The 12,524-nt window shown below is 34.2% G+C and overlaps 1 protein-coding gene across 4 annotated transcripts in view; it reads left to right on the top strand.

Annotated features, from left to right (window-relative positions):
• Positions 1-11,059: 11,059 nt before the first annotated feature.
• The window catches only part of LOC128555323 (protein zer-1 homolog), a 71,562-nt gene continuing 70,097 nt past the window's right edge, over positions 11,060-12,524 (top strand). For all 4 annotated transcript variants that reach the window (XM_053537410.1, XM_053537409.1, XM_053537408.1 and 1 more), the window contains exon 1: positions 11,060-11,177. The gene's annotated coding sequence lies outside the window, so the exon portion shown is untranslated. The remainder of the gene's footprint in view (positions 11,178-12,524) is intronic.

Here is a 12,524-nt window from a genome sequence, read left to right as displayed (position 1 = left end):
AAAGTCGATTAGAAATCGGGCATAATTTTGTCTCAGTCTCTTTCTTAGTTCAGGCAGCACGTCATTAGCGGTGTGACGGGAGCGCTTTAAAAGGGGGCCCTTGTTCCGTATAGTTTTAACTTTAGCTCTGAATTGTTCTTTAATAGATTGTCTGAGAGGATACTGAAAAACGCTTATCCCATATCTCACGGCGTGATCGCTCTTCTATAATCTCAACTTTTCTACGTTACCGGGAGGTCCTTGATCAAAATCGTTTCTTTTCAAAGCTTGTGTCATTATTTTTATTTTCGTTTCTCATCACTATCATCGTCATCATCATCATCATCATGGTCATCATAATCCTCTCCTCATCTTTATCATTGCCATCATTTTTGTCAGATAAGTGTCCTTTTTCCCTTGAAATAGTCTTCTTTTTTATATTCATCATTCGTTCGTTTTTCTCTTTTCTGGATTGATCGCCTCGAAAATGTTTTCGCGTAAACGGTGTTGTTCTGGGGTGCTCGATTTTAAGTCTATTACCAAATAACCGTGCGGCCTTGAATGTCGCTCGTTCAAACCGTTTCATAAAGATGTTACTAGACGAAGGGGAATTCTCTGGCCAATGTAGCAACTTGTTGTCTTCAATTTGGATTAAATTAAATAGCACCAGATCGCGTATTTTAAAACGATATCTCTACAAGCTTTACCCTTTAGGGAACAAATTTTGGGTGAGTTATACGACAAGATATGTTCCTGTGGTTTACTGCCCTTGGTAAAGAGATCAGCAATTCTTTGATCGCATTTAGCTTCAGTCTTTAAGTCGTCAAAGACCAGCAGGTTCCCTTCGATTGACATTTATATATTTGGGAATCGTTTAGGTAGTCTGGGAAAACCGTGTACAAATCGACCCGGGGAATTTTTAGCCGAAGTTCATCATACATTTGGGTTTCCATTGGGCCAAAAACCATATGATACCTGAGGCTGAGTCCTAACAAAATTTTATGATAACAGTTTTCTTGTCCATTCAGTTTTTCCGTTTCCACTTTGGGCCTGAAACGACCATAGAAAATGGATGTTGAAACGTGTTTTCAATTGAGATGTCCCATGCTTTTAATGGCGGTGAAAAACTGCTGTCAGGGCTTCGTCATTTCCCTGGGCATAACGTTGATGTCTCCGCATGTTGTCGATCCTAGAGAAAGACTGATGACAAACAGGGCACTGATGCATTTGTGAAATCGATGTAAGTTTTCTATTATCAAAAAGACCTGCTTTATTCTGTTTCCATTCTTTTCGCTTTCTTGGGGCAGATGACAAGGAGGAGGAGGAGAGGGGGAGGAAGGGAGGTAGGAGGAGTGGAGGGAGGAAAAGTGGAGGAGGAGGAGTGGAAGAGGAGGAGGAGTGAAGGAGGAGTGGAGGAGGGGAGGAATGGGGTTGTGAGGGGGAGGGGTGGGGGGAGGAGGTGGAGGAGGAGGAGGTGGAAGGAGGAGGGAGGAGGAGGGTAAGGTAGGAGGGAGAGGAGGAGTGGAGGAGGAGGGGGTGGAGGAGAGGAGGAGGAGGAGAGGGGGAGGAGTGGAGGAGTGGAGGAGAGGAGGAGGAGGAGAGGAGGAGGAGTGGAGGAGAGGAGGAGGAGGAGTGGAAGAGGAGGAGTGAAGGAGGAGGAGGAGTGAAGTGGAGGAGGAGGAGTGGAGGAGGAGGAGGAGTGGATGGAGGAGGAGGAGGAGTGGTGGAGGAGGAGGAGGAGGAGGAGGAGTGGAGGAGGAGGAGAAGGAGTAGAGGAGGAGGAAGCGTGGAGGAGGAGGAGGAGGAATGGTGGTGGAGGAGGAGGAGGAGGGAGAGGATTGATTGGTTAAAATTTTGACGTTTTCATTGTCAAAACGACTTTATTGGGATGTTTTATTTGGTTCGTTTCCCTGCCTTCTGATTGGCTATTTTATGTTTAGAAAACGACGGTATTAATCTGTATTCTAAAAGTGTTGGTTCATTTTTTGCGTGGGGTATCGACGGGTTAACATCCGTTGAGTAGGAATATTTTTGTCTTTTAATTTCATTTTATAAATTGGTATATCTCGTATAGTTTTAATGACTGGTCAGTAGTACGTATTTTTATTATACATTTTCTTTCGAATGGGTTTTTTACTAGAGGTTTTTTTATAACGCTGCGTATAGCTTTTGTTTTCGTGTTATCTCCCGGCCCAACTAAACTAAAAGGAACCCGCGTGTGAGCCATCTGGCTATCGCGTAACGGCTGTCAAGTATTTGAATACTAATTTTTCGCTTAACAGAGGTTTTAAATTGAGGCTAGTTTTTTGTTTAAATTTCACTGGTGGATGTATTGTTGACATTTTTGGGAGGAAACGTGGGAGAGCAGGTTGTATTCGGTGAAGTCAAGCTCAATTTTTTGTATGAGTAGTACTTCCGGGTCACAGAAGTGTGATTTGATGTCAGTTTACAGTAATGTGACCAGAGAAATCTCTCTTAGAAGATCGACCCCTACTTTTCTGTTCTTTTATATCAGTTTTATCATAACTCTTTAAAATGAGGAAAGGATTTGTTCTCTGAAATGGGTTGCTAGTTTGCTTTGCTCTTTGAAAAAAAGTCAGTTTTTTATAGAATATATAGGGAAAACTATTTAGGCTATTGTGACCCTTTGGGTTGACCCCGATGTGCGCGAAACACGCCCTAGATAAGTATACAAGACATTCCATTTTCATAATACGTCATTAGAATTTAATGGCCGCCGCACACGCCCTTATTATGATTCTTATATGCAAATGAGTTACTAATTATAGTAACTAGGTCATCCAAGATGGCTCCCGATTGTTTACAAGCAAAGTGGCCCCTATACTACTATCATTGGTGTTCTTCCTAATTCTCCATAAAGAGCATCTACGTTTGTGGAGCGTTTAACACATAGGATTTTTCTACAAAATTTAGTATGTACAATCTCAACGTCTGGTCCGGCATGGTGGCCCCACACCTCGGCGCAATAATTAAGGGTTGACGACACAAGGGTATCAAATAAGTATACTTTCTGAGAAACTGGTAGGTCCAACTGGTTATATACTGTAAATAAATTATGAAGCGAGAATTGGGCATGTTGTGCGATACGTTGCTGCGTGCGATTCCAATTACCGTTTTTAAACAAATAAACCCCAAGATACTTAGATGACTGAACAATTTCAATAAGTGAATTATAAATGTAAAAATTAAACGATGTATGACGCCCATTTTCAAATATCATTATTTTCGTTTTATTTACATTTAATCGGAGTCCCCATGTATTGCAATAAGTTTCAACATCATTTAACAATGACTGTAATGTTTTGGGATCATGAGCAAATATGGCCCCGTCATCAGCAAATAGTAGCAAAAATAGTTTTATATCTTCAATACTAACAATTCCATTCATATTACTATTTATATTTTCTAAAATATCATTTAAGAAGAAAAGACACAAGATGCTGCTTGCAGGATCTCCCTGCTTTACACCGATATATGATGTTATAGGATCTGAGTTTGTAGATTTATAACGGATAACAGACTTAACAACTAGATACATTGATTTAATAGCTGTAACGAGTTTTGTGCTTACATTTGATGTTATTAATTTTTGCCATAACATTACTCGATCAATCCGGTCAAACATTTTTTCCCAGTCTAAAAAAGCAACATAAAGTTTCTTTTTCATAGATAGCGTCTTTGATATAATAGCATGGAGGACAAATATACAATCACTAGTGGATTTCGATTTTTGAAATCCATATTGGTTATCTATTAGAGCTGAATTTTCGTCTGCCCATTTTGTCAACCTAGTAATTAGCATTTTAGAGTAGATTTTAGACAAAATATTATTTAATGTAATTCCACGAAAGTTTTTAGCTTCATGCGACCCACATATATTTCCCTGTTCATATGTTTCAACTTATTCGTTCATTTTTAAAATGTCGGAAAAAATATGCGTGCGATTCTAATTGCAAAATATTCACTATTTAGAAATACATTACTCCTTTCTGAAGAATTAACATGTTCAAAAAGGAGTTTTCTGTATAATGCCATCAAATGTAACCAGGATATTTTCCTGTCATATTAGAATTATTATTTTTGTGTCTAAGATAATTTTGCTGACATTTGAATTTTATTGTAGTTTTCATATTATTATCAAAAAGCGTCAGTCAGTAATATAAAAAGATATAACTCCTTTGTATGAAAATTTTAATCTGTGATTTAACCATTTTAGTAATATTGTGTTGAAAAAAGCATTACTCATTTATTACATAATTTTGTTCTAAGTTAACAAGTCAGAATAAAAAAAAACAACTTTTATTTCACTCATTTCATGAATGTACAAACTTTTGGGGATATCAATTAACAATATATTTGAGGCTCATAAGAAAATTAATGATATGATTCAATTCTCATTAATTAATGAATCATATTCACAAAATGTGCAAACTGATCAAGATCTACACTGGTCGCAAAGGCAGAATCAATCATGCCCAGCATGATTAAGGTCCAGCCATTTGCTATTTTTCAATATTTGCTAGTTCCTTATGTTATTAAAACCACATTAATTTAAAACAGATTGGACGGCACACAGCCATGGACATTTTTCTTGAAAGATTTATGGTTATAATTTCTGCTAAAAGCATACATGCACATATTGTTATATTGTTATAAAAAAAGTTTGATTGGCAAAAGCTCATTTTTAATCTTTGCTAAATCTTGACCAGACACATACATTTTTTTTCTACAAAACAAATACAGATATCGATTTTCAATGATTTCTGCTTATAAGTGTCTTTATTATGTAAACTGACTATTTTACATTATTATTTTGAATAAAAACACAGTTTTACAATGAGATTATAGCCCTAATCACTGCCGGTGAGAAAAAACTTACTGATTTATGTATACAATACATTGTATTATTATCATGATTATTGCTACAACAAGAGTGTACTAGAAGTGAGCTAGGAACTTTTTCAAGAATTGGTATCTTTGAGGAAATTTACATCAAGTTACATACAAATATTACATAATTTACATCATGAAAAATAAATAAAAATACAAATAATGGTCATGATGATTAAATACTCTTTAAGCTTGGTGTTGCTCATAAATAATTTGAAAATGTTTGATTCATTAAAGAAAAATATTTCATTTGAGAAATAAAAACATCTGTAAAAAAAAGTCATACCCAAAATGTTAAATAAGTCAAATAGAATAATAAAACAAGATGTTTTTTTAAAATTATTTTCTGACTGTGTCACTGCTATGTATGATGTGTGTATAAGGGTCACTTCAACTGTGTGTCCCACTATATCATAAATGTCCAAAACTTTTATCTAAATCAATCAATATAAAAAATATCTCCTGCAAACTGGTTTTTAGCAGACAGACAGACAGATAATTTTATTCACGTAAACTATACAGTTTTTTGTGATACATGTATACATATAAATATTTGTCAACAAAAAGACATGTAATGCGGACAGTTTTAACAATAAATAAATAGATGTAGGGTGAACAAATGACATAATGTTTATAAGACATATGTTCTACAAAATGTTTCTGAGTAAACAATAATACATTAAGAATGTATGGTATCAAGTATTACAATAAACTTGATCTTAAGGATGATGCATAATAGATATACTTTGCTAAGTTGAGCATTATTCTATTCTTATCACATTTAAGAAGATCAACGTATTTTTGAACACTTGGTCTACGGTAATAATAAGGTTTGATATAAACATGCCTAAGGTTATTGTACACTGGACATACTAATACAAAATGATACTCATCCTCAATATCTCTACTGTGGCATAATGTACAAAAACGCTCTTCTCTAACAATTCCAGTACGACGTGCAGTTTCAATAGCTAATGCATGTGATGATAACCTTAATTTTGATACAACATATCTATATTTACGCGGCAAAACATCAAGATATCTTTCTAATCCAAAATTGTCTTTTGCATGTCTATAAATAAATAATGTTCTACACCCATACATTTTTGGTACCATGTTTGCTTAAACACATCCAATAAGCGTTCTTTAAATTCTAAATGAAACTTATCTAAATTTAATCCAAACTGATTATCCCAAATAAAAGAAAAACCATAGTTATCTAAGAGTGATTTTACATTGTATGCCCAATTATTGTTTCTTTTATTACATTTTAACAAGTAATCATAAAGCTTGGCTATAAGAATATTTTCTGAAGTAACAATTTTACACCAGTATTTTATTACTCTTACTTGCCTATTTATATATAACGGGTAACGTCCAAGCTCACCATATACACCCATATTACTAGTTGAAGATTTAACATTTAACAATTGCTTACAAAATTTAAGATGAATACGTTCAATTTCACTGCTTTTTCCAAAACCCCAAATCTCACAACCGTAGTTTAAAGTAGCTCCGACAAATGCATCAAAAAGCTGACAAACTACGCTCGGCTTCAAATCCAAATATCTAATATTATTTTGTAATACATTAAACGCTTTTAATCCTTTACCAGCTAAGTTTTCTTGGTGTAATACAAAAGTACCGGTATAATTAAAAACTGTTCCTAGATAATTAAAATCATTTACTACTTCCAATTCCTGATTACCATAATACCATTTTTCATCGTTTTTTACTGGCCCATGTTTTCTGAATACAACAATTTTCGTCTTAGAAGTATTGACTTCTAAGCCCCATTTATTACAATAAGTATACAGCAAATTAAGACTGGATTGTAAACTATTAATGGTATCACCTAAAATAACCATATCGTCAGCAAACAACAGAAGTATAAATGTTATATCATCAATATTTAAACCACTACTGGGATTGTCCTGTAAAAATAACTCTAGGTCATCAACAAATAATGAAAACAAAACAGGGGAGAGAACTTCGCCCTGTTTTAAGCCTACAGCACATTCAAAATACTCTTAGTAAGAGTTACATCCCTTTATACATACTTTGACTTGAGCATACATATCTCTAACAATTCTCAACATTTTCCCATCAATGCCAGATTTGTATAATTTTAGCCAGAGGCCATTCAAATACACACTATCAAAGGCACGTTTCATGTCCACCATAGCACAGTACAGTCTACCCTTTTCATTTAAAACCTTATGAATAATAGCATTTAGTACAAAGAAAGCATCTACAGTAGACCGACCCTTTCGAAAACCGAATTGAGCATCGCTCAAAATATCGTTATTTTCAGTCCAATCATTTATTCTTTTATTTAAAACACTTGTAAAACTTTTGATAAACAGCTCACCAGAGTTATACCCCTGTAATTACTAGCTTCACAAGGATCATTCTTTTTAAAAACAGGTACAATAACTCCCTTTGACCATTGGACGGAAAAATGACCAGAATTGAGAATCGCATTAAACAAATCACACAAGTGAGACGACAAAATATCAAAACTTGCAATAAAATATTCATTTATTAAATTATCAATTCCATGTGCCTTGTTAGATTTTAATTTCTTAATAACTAATTGCAACTCTTCCATTGTAATAGGACGATCTAATTCTTCAAATCTGCAGTCATCGCTATCAAAAATATGGTCTTTAGCAAATGATTCTGCCTCTTCATTAATCACGTTTGTTACGTCATTTTGTAGGCTATAAAAGTAGTTATAAAAATCTGTAACAGATATAGAGCTGCCAGTATTCTTCTTTTTCTTACGAAACAAATACCAAAATCTTTTGGTTTTGAGTGCCTTAAATGTTCGATTTGTTTAATTTTATCATATTCATATTTCCTCTTTTTGTTACGAACTAGCTTTTTATAAAACCCTTTCAAATCAAGCATCTTAAGTCGATTTTCATCAGACTTACACATATTAAAAATTAACAAAGCTTCATGATAGGCTGATTTTGCTTCACGGCAGTCAGTATCAAACCATTCTGACCGTTTCGAAATGTCTTTATTGTGTAACGTTTGTTTCTTACTTACTTTTATATTTTTACTAAACAATGGTTTAGCAACCTCGTTTATAACATTTGTAAATTTTTCAATACACATATTAATTAAATCTTTACTACATGAAGACGTATTAACCTGCGATATTATATCATTTAAAACAGGTAATTTCCCTATCAAATTTCTTCTAAACAACATCTTCTTATCTTTTGACCAATAAATACTTTCTTTCTCATATTCCGATTGTAATGTTACATCATAATTACATATAATACCAAACGACAGCGCACAATGGTCCGACCATTCAGACAGTGGTTCAATACAAAAGTTTTCTATACAACAAAAATCTTGTTCGTTTAACATAAAAGGTAATCTATTGTGCTTGATCCCTGATTGTTGTAAAATGTAAAGCACCCGTCAGGGTCATTTGACAGCCGCCCGTTAGCAATGCGCATTGATAACGATTTACACAAGTCAATTAATTTCAAACCGTGTGTATTATATCCTTTATCCATAGAATTCCGTTCCACTTGACTATCAGGACTGTAGCAATCGTCATTTAAAGAAGAAACACTACTGTCACAAACAATAAAATCTCTTTTAGATCCCACGCGTACATTCCAGTCGCCTGTTAAAATTACTTTACCAGATTCTTGAAAAGTGTTTATATCGTGTTGCAAAATATCAAATAAATTAACATTCACAACAGTGTACGCAGGAGAGCTTTCAACCCAAATGTAAACTCCCGCAAGGAAAATATCATTATCTAAACGAAAAAATGTACTATTTATTTTAATCCAGATAATCGTGTCATAATCGTTTTTTACTATGGATATACCTTTTGCTACTGAATCTTTTATATACAGCACAATACCACCGCTACACCGTTTTGATCGCCGATTTTGAAATTTCCTGTAGAAATTAAAACATTTATATCCCTCAATATCTAGTTCTGAACGTTCATTTGACCAAGATTCGTACAAAAATATAATGTCATATTTGTAGAGAGTATTTAAAAAATCATCGTCACTTAATTTTTGTCTACTAAGACCGTTTATATTCCATGACAGAATCTTTAGTTCAGCCTCCGCAACCCGTTATGCCGACATCGTCTCGCTCTCAAGGACCGGCCACGAGGACCGGGTTGGTTTTTAGCCATAAATATCATAATCACTAACCCCGTGTGTTTAATCACAGGTGTTAATTTAAGGTGTTAGGCCCATAATAGAGTACCTCCTTTTTGAAGAGTATTCAATTCCTACCATAAACCTACTTTGACAGCAATTTTCAGGGGGGGGGGGGGGGGGGGGGGGGCGTAGGTTCAAGCCCTACTGGGACCCATTTTTTCCCCCTTGTTTTTCTAGTAAGTTTTTACTTCTTTGAAGACTTGTTCTTGATTTATTATACAAAAATGGGGGAAAAAAATCATTTGATATGCGATTTCTTGCTGTTAACTGTGAATTTACCTCTAAAACAGAAGGGGTAGAGTTAGACATCTTTAAAAACACTGAGTTACATGCGGTAAAAGTTTTCTATTTTGACTTCATTCTTTAGATTACATATTGTTGAAGAAATGTAGGTAGGTTTTACTTCTGCCGCAAGGTTATTTTTGAATGAAGTGAGCAAAATTCAAAACAGACCCGCAGGATTCGACCATAATTTTTCAATATTGGAGTTGGAATTCTGTCTGATTAAATCCGTTTACTCGAGGCACCCTAGAAAAAATGATATTGACAGTTTTTATTTTAAGTTTTATGATTGTTTACCAATAGTTTGATGTTTCTTTCATAAAAAATAATGGAATAATAAATGCTCTGAAAACGTTTTGGATAAAGGCCACCACTTTGAAATCTGTCTCTTCTTGAGCTTCAGGAAATACCATAAATTACACAAAATTTATAAAAAAACGGTACGGTAAAAGTTTTTAAAAATTTGCATATAAGTGCAAAGCACGGTCAACTGTAAGAATATACCAAGCAAATGCCATTTTTTAAACATTACTATTAGGGGCCTAATACCTTAATCAAAAGGTGTAAATCACACCTTTTGATAATTTAATTGCTAAACTAAGGGAGTTCACATTTTTGTATCTGAGAATTTGTATCTGACTTGAACAAATTATATATATGAACATTGATTAAAAAATTAAAGAAAAGGAACTATAGTAAAAGATAATTTTTGTTAATAGAAAACAATTCCACAGCTGTTAACCAAATTCATTGAGGCCATACCTCAAAATAAATGATGAAATTAAGGGATAAAAGGTTGACTCAACAAGAGCTATATTTTTCTTTGAATGTCCAAATTATATCACTAAATACTTGCTGCAGTTCATTACAAATGTACACTTTATTTCAATACAATCCAAGATTTAATGTTAAGGTGTAATTGTGTAAGAAACAAATTATTTAAAAATTGGGGGTGAAACGTCTTGGGTATAACTAAATTGGGGGGAAACGTCTTGGGAGGAAACGTCTTGGGGGGGGGGGGGGGGGAATGTCTAAAAGGGGAACTGTCTTGGGGGGAAAACGTCCGGTATTCGAAAAGAGATTATCACTAAAAGTAGTGTCAAGTTTGGTTTCAGCTATACAGAACATATCAACAAGTCTTTGGTCAAATAATGGTCTTATTTCTTGGAATTTATACCTAACACTGTTTATATTTAAATGGCCCAGCACGGGCCTATTTCTGTTAATATTTTTGAGTTTTTTTACCTCCTGACGGACAGCTGTTGTTGAAAGAACTATAAAATACACAGAATGGCAACTGGCTGTAATCTCGCGTGATCTCGTGTCAGAGCGTGAATCGGCGTTATCTTAGTAAAAACAAACATCGGCGAGCATGGAGTTACAATTTGTACCTTTAAAACTACATTTAGAGTACATGTTAGCTTCTAAAACAACATTAGTTTAATGTGGAATAGTAGTTATTTTTATAGCTCTTTGTCTTGTTCTATTTAGTGTTTGTATGCCTATAAGAAAAACTTTTTTCTCTGACACTGTGCCAGTTACATAAAAGTAGAAGAAACCAAAGAGCTATAAAAATAAATGTATAATTTTTTATACTTCTTTGAAAAAACCTATATATTCTAGCTATTTGGTGCATTATGCCTATGGGGGCTAGAAACATTGCAGAGTTTTCTCCCCTTATTTTGAACACGCCATTTGCACATAAATTATGTGTTGTACGAATGTTCTTCCATCAGAGACAGAATTGATGTCAGTTAAGACTAATTAGCAGAGTCTTCAACGCTAAGTTTTTAGGTATGATTTATATTTACAAAGTAAGAAATTCAACATTTTCTTAGCATATCAGGCACCTGGTTGCACTTATACTGTAGTATTTCTAATATAGCACATTCTCTAATCAGCCCGTGTCTATTTTTAGAATGACCTGAATAAACCCAGGTTTATGGCTTTAGGATTCGGACAAACATTTAGAGAGATGTGCGTTATTTATATAGACTCAATGAATGTTATGTGATGGTTGAATATGGTATCAAGTCAAAACGTCCCCTAGTCAACTCGTCCCCAATTTGGTCATTTCGTCCCCCAAAACTGGTCATTTCGTCCCCCTCTGTGAGTGAGTCATGTTAAAATTTGGTCAACTCGTCCCCCTTTTGGTCAATTCGTCCCCCTTTTGGTAATTTTGCCCCCCTTAATATTTTAGGCATTTTTGTTTTTTTATGATATTTTTGACTTTGAAAACTTGTATTTAAAATCATCGAGAGTTTTGAAGGAGTTATATTGGAAATACAGTCAACTCGCCAATAGAGAATCACTGCCAATACTATAGCGGGTCACTTGAAAATAAAATGTGAATCTCCCTTAACTATATCAGAGTATTCAATGTTTAAGTATCCAGTTATATAAACTTATCATTTAGCAATTATTAGACAAAAGAAGACGAATCTAATCTAATGAGTTTGAGTTCCATGAGTAGATAACTCTTGCAACCATGTTTCATGACTTGGATTTTAGCACTCTTGAATTCTTCAAAGTAGAATATTTTTGAGCATACCTCACAATTTCTTAGATAAAACCACACAAATTTGGTACCATTTTGAAGAGTGAAACGCACACTTTCGTAGGACTAATATGAGTATGAATTTTTGATTGACTTCGATGAAAAAAAGTGCCATCAAACAGAGGCGGTCATTCAGCCAATAGAGAATCACCCATTTCAGGGATAATCAAAAGGTTGTTTATTTTGCTTAAAAATACAAATCAAAGGTTGATTTGATGTTGTACTGGTTTGAACTGGCAAATCTAGATAAATAAATAAGGTTCCATGAATCAATATTTTGATTTTAGTTTTAGATATAGGTGGTGCTAATTATGCATAGAAATACATCTGTGAAAACTAGTGCTATATTCTTTGACTTAATATCTCCTGTTTGAAATGTAAACATACTATCTCTCATTATATTCTGTCTTGAAATGTTTATTTCTAATACCACAGTCATGTTTTGTCAGAAAAAGACAAATTTCAAATGGATAAAAAGAAGATAAACTAGGTGACCCCCTATTGGCAAAAGTGACCCCCTATTGGTAAATCAGACAGGTATAAATATTTCATCATAACTTCAGATATAAAAGAATGATTCAAAT

The sequence above is a fragment of the Mercenaria mercenaria genome, chromosome 2 (genome assembly GCF_021730395.1).
Source record: "Mercenaria mercenaria strain notata chromosome 2, MADL_Memer_1, whole genome shotgun sequence".
In the NCBI taxonomy this organism is placed as follows: Eukaryota; Metazoa; Mollusca; class Bivalvia; order Venerida; family Veneridae; genus Mercenaria; species Mercenaria mercenaria.
This window is presented reverse-complemented; position numbering and strand designations above follow the sequence as displayed.